Below are 5,530 nucleotides of genomic sequence, written 5' to 3' on the forward strand. Positions count from 1 at the left end.
TAACCATCGGTTACTGTCACTGTGTTAGGCCTACTAACCATCGGTTACTGTCACTGTGTTAGGCCTACTAACCATCGGTTACTGTCACTGGTTACTGTCACTGTGTTAGGCCTACTAACCATTGGTTACTGTCACTGGTTACTGTCACTGTGTTAGGCCTACTAACCATCGGTTAATGTCACTGTGTTAGGCCTGCTAACCATCGGTTAATGTCACTGTGTTAGGCCTGCTAACCATCGGTTACTGTCAATGTGTTAGGCCTGCTAACCATCGGTTACTGTCAATGTGTTAGGCCTACTAACCATCGGTTACTGTCACTGTGTTAGGCCTGCTAACCATCGGTTACTGTCACTGTGTTAGGCCTACTAACCATCGGTTACTGTCACCGTGTTAGGCCTACTAACCATCGGTTACTGTCACTGTGTTAGGCCTACTAACCATCGGTTACTGTCACTGTCGGTTACTGTCACTGTGTTAGGCCTACTAACCATTCGGTTACTGTCACTGTGTTAGGCCTACTAACCATCGGTTAATGTCACTGTGTTAGGCCTACTAACCATCGGTTACTGTCACTGTGTTAGGCCTACTAACCATCGGTTACTGTCACTGTGTTAGGCCTACTAACCATCGGTTACTGTCACTGTGTTAGGCCTACTAACCATCGGTTACTGTCACTGTGTTAGGCCTACTAACCATCGGTTACTGTCACTGTGTTAGGCCTACTAACCATCGGTTACTGTCACTGGTTACTGTCACTGTGTTAGGCCTACTAACCATCGGTTACTGTCAATGTGTTAGGCCTGCTAACCATCGGTTACTGTCAATGTGTTAGGCCTACTTGTGCACTTTGAAGAAGTGGAATATAATAATATATAATTTAATAATATTTAATATAATAATATCATTTGTTCAATTTCTCACAGGGTTGAGTGTAAAGGTCTTGACAACCTCAATTAAATCCAATCAGAACCACACACACACGCACGCACACACACACACACATTCGCACACACAAACACACACAGAGACACACACACACACACACAGAGAGAAAGACACACACACACACACTCTATACCCCAACCATTAGTTGGTTCCCAGGGCCAAAACAAAGAGAGGGAACTCAGTTCCATTGACGTCAGAGTTAGCTAGACCACAGGCTTGGGCAGTGAGTGTGTGTGTGTGTGTGGTTTTAACTAAGGAATTACCATAGTCATTACAGGGGGGATGTGGGGAGAGAAGTATCCACAACAAAGCATTCTGGTAAAGAAGAGAAACAATCGAAAAAAAGAAAGAATGAACTTCTACTGTCGTCTACTGTCTTCTACTGTCGTTTACTGTCGTCTACTGTCGTCTACTGTCGTCTACTGTCTTCTACTGTCGTCTACTGTCGTCTACTGTCTTCTACTGTCGTCTACTGTCGTCTACTGTCTTCTACTGTCGTTTACTGTCGTCTACTGTCTTCTACTGTCGTTTACTGTCGTCTACTGTCTTCTACTGTCGTTTACTGTCGTCTACTGTCGTCTACTGTCGTCTACTATCGTCTACTGTCTTCTACTGTCGTCTACTGTCGTCTACTGTCTTCTACTGTCGTCTACTGTCGTCTACTGTCTTCTACTGTCGTCTACTGTCGTCTACTGTCTTCTACTGTCGTTTACTGTCGTCTACTGTCTTCTACTGTCGCTTACTGTCGTCTGCACTGTCGTCTACTGTCGTCTACTATCGTCTACTGTCTTCTACTGTCGTCTACTGTCTTCTACTGTCGTCTACTGTCGTCTACTGTCGTCTACTGTCTTCTACTGTCGTCTACTGTCGTCTACTGTCGTCTACTATCGTCTACTGTCTTCTACTGTCGTCTACTGTCGTCTACTGTCGTCTACTGTCTTCTACTGTCGTCTACTGTCGTCTACTGTCTGCTACTATCGTCTACTGTCTTCTACTGTCGTCTACTGTCGTCTACTGTCTTCTACTGTCGTCTACTGTCGTCTACTATCGTCTACTGTCGTCTACTGTCTTCTACTGTCGTCTACTGTCTTCTACTGTCGTCTACTGTCGTCTACTATCGTCTACTGTCGTCTACTGTCTTCTACTGTCGTCTACTGTCGTCTACTGTCTTCTACTGTCGTTTACTGTCGTCTACTGTCTGCTACTATCGTCTACTGTCTTCTACTGTCGTCTACTGTCGTCTACTGTCTTCTACTGTCGTCTACTGTCTTCTACTGTCGTCTACTGTCGTCTACTATCGTGTACTGTCGTCTACTGTCTTCTACTGTCGTCTACTGTCGTCTACTGTCTTCTACTGTCGTTTACTGTCGTCTACTGTCTGCTACTATCGTCTACTGTCTTCTACTGTCGTCTACTGTCGTCTACTGTCTTCTACTGTCGTCTACTGTCGTCTACTATCGTCTACTGTCGTCTACTGTCTTCTACTGTCGTCTACTGTCTTCTACTGTCTTCTACTGTCGTTTACTGTCGTCTACTGTCGTCTACTGTCGTCTACTGTCGTCTACTGTCTTCTACTGTCGTTTACTGTCGTCTACTGTCGTCTACTATCGTCTACTGTCGTCTACTGTCTTCTACTGTCGTCTACTGTCTTCTACTGTCTTCTACTGTCTTCTACTGTCTTCTACTGTCGTCTACTATCGTTTACTGTCGTCTACTGTCTGCTACTGTCGTCTACTGTCGTCTACTGTCTGCTACTATCGTCTACTGTCTTCTACTGTCGTTTACTGTCGTCTACTGTCGTCTACTGTCGTCTACTGTCTGCTACTGTCTGCTACTGTCGTCTACTGTCGTCTACTGTCTGCTACTGTCTTCTACTGTCGTCTACTGTCGTCTACTGTCTTCTACTGTCGTCTACTGTCGTCTACTGTCGTCTACTGTCTTCTACTGTCGTTTACTGTCGTCTACTGTCGTCTACTATCGTCTACTGTCGTCTACTATCGTCTACTGTCGTCTACTGTCTTCTACTGTCGTCTACTGTCGTCTACTATCGTCTACTATCGTCTACTGTCGTCTACTATCGTCTACTGTCATCTACTATCGTCTACTGTCGTCTACTGTCGTCTACTATCGTTTACTGTCGTTTACTGTCTTCTACTGTCGTCTACTGTCGTCTACTGTCTTCTACTGTCGTCTACTGTCTTCTACTATCGTCTACTGTCGTCTACTATCGTCTACTGTCGTCTACTGTCGTCTACTGTCGTCTATTGTCATCTACTATCGTCTACTGTCGTCTACTGTCGTCTACTATCGTTTACTGTCGTCTACTGTCGTCTACTATCGTCTACTGTCGTCTACTGTCGTCTACTATCGTCTACTATCGTCCACTATCGTCTACTGTCTGCTACTGTCGTCTACTGTCGTCTACTATCGTCTACTATCGTCTATAATCGTCTACTATCATCTACTATCGTCTATAATCGTCTACTATCGTCTACTGTCGTTTACTGTCGTTTACTGTCGTCTACTATCGTCTACTGTCGTCTACTGTCGTCTACTATCGTCTGCTGTCGTCTACTGTCATCTACTATCGTCTACTGTCGTTTACTGTCGTCTACTGTCATTTACTGTCGTCTATAATCGTCTACTGTCGTTTACTGTCGTCTATAATCGTCTACTGTCATTTACTGTCGTCTATAATCGTCTACTGTCGTCTACTATCGTCTACTGTCGTTTACTGTCGTCTACTGTCGTCTACTGTCGTCTACAGTCGTCTACTGTCGTTTCCTGTCGTCTACTATCGTCTACTGTCGTTTACTGTCGTTTACTGTCATCTACTATCGTCTACAATCATGTACAATCTTCTACTATCGTCTACAATCGTCACTAATTGATATTAATTTGTTGGAGTTGGGACCAGGAGAAACTATAAACTGACAAGTACAATACAAATTCTGGGCCTTATAGACCAGCCCTATAGACCAGTGGTGTAAAGTATTTAAGTAAAAATACTTTCAAGTACTTCTTAAGTAGTTATTTTGGGTATCTGTACTTTACTTTAATATATATATTTTTGACTACTTTTACTTTTACTTCACTACATTCCTAAAGAAAATAATATACTTTTTACTACATATATTCTCCTTGACACCCAAAAGTACTTGTTACATTTTGAATGCTTAGCAGGACAGGAAAATGGTCCAATTCACGCACTTATCAAGAGAACGTGCCTGGTCATCCGTACTGCCTATGATCTGGAGGACTCACTAAACACAAATGCATTGTTTGTAAATGATGTCTGAGTGTTGGAGTGTGCCCCTGACTGATACCAACACAGTTAAAGAGATAAAGAGGGGTGAGAGAGGGGTGAGAGAGGTGAGAAAAGGAGGAATGGGGTGTCTTTATCTCTTTAACTGTGTTGGTATTCAGGTGAGCAATTACTGACTTACCTGTCCATCACAGAATACGGTCTCCCGTGTGTGCTCCGGTCCGTCAAACAATACCTTCCCCTGTCCACACCTGTAGAACACCTCTCATGTCTCTCACCGTCCTCCCATTTGGCCCACCTGTGTAGAGTAATAAGGTATAAGGTATAAAAGGTCCTACATGTTCCCCATTCCCCTTCCAAACCATCCTCCGAAAGTGGAGTCACGGATTGTTACTCACTCGTCACCCCGAAACTTCAACCTGTTCGGATCCAAAAGACAATTCATGCTCACTAATGAACATCCCGTGTTGATGTACGAACACCGTCTTTCCAGTGGCACCACCTGTGAACAGAGGAATGCATACGGTGTAGTAGACTCTAATCACCAAGACAGGTATGCTCAAGTTGACTCCAGCTTTCATATCTCCTTCCTCGCTAAAAGATGCCCCTCTGACCTCTGACCTCCGATCTCTGACAACCTATGCATCTGCTGTTCTCTACAACTTCCAACCCGGTGAACCGTCGTGGTAAGACTCCAACAGTGATTTAATTTGACCCCTTGTTACAGACAACACATGCTAGTTAACGAGGTGTAGTGACGTACTAAGATGAGACATGTGTAAGTGGTAAGTTGTGTGTGTAATATAATGATTGAAGAAAGAGAAGCCTCTGGGTTGAGTCCAGGACAGATGTTGTGATGTTGTGTGAACTGAACTCTGAATCTGTCTCTCTTTACACAACCGCCATCCCCACATAGAGAGCCGCTCCAACAGTGTGCGTCTGTGTGTGTGTGGGTGTGTGTGTGTGTGTGTGTGTGTGTGTGTGTGTGTGTATATACCCTAACCCTTGCCAGACAGATATGACTTCATTGCGTATGATGATTCAGAAGACACAATCATTACCGGCGGCAACCGTGAGGCGACCACAAGACGATCATGAGCGCTGTTGCGTCTGACCGCAGGGCAATATATCTGCTCTGATGAAGATTACTCTAGACTGTGTGGTCATGCATGCTTTCTATCTTTCTCTAATAATCTCTCTCTCTCCATATTTCTCTCTCTTTATCTCCATGTCTCTCTCTCTCTCTCTCTCTCTCTCTCTCACTCTCTCTCTCTCTCTCTCTCTCTCTCTCTCTCTCTCTCTCTCTCTCTCTCTCTCTCT

The sequence above is a fragment of the Coregonus clupeaformis genome, chromosome 39, assembly GCF_020615455.1.
Source record: "Coregonus clupeaformis isolate EN_2021a chromosome 39, ASM2061545v1, whole genome shotgun sequence".
Taxonomy (NCBI): Eukaryota; Metazoa; Chordata; class Actinopteri; order Salmoniformes; family Salmonidae; genus Coregonus; species Coregonus clupeaformis.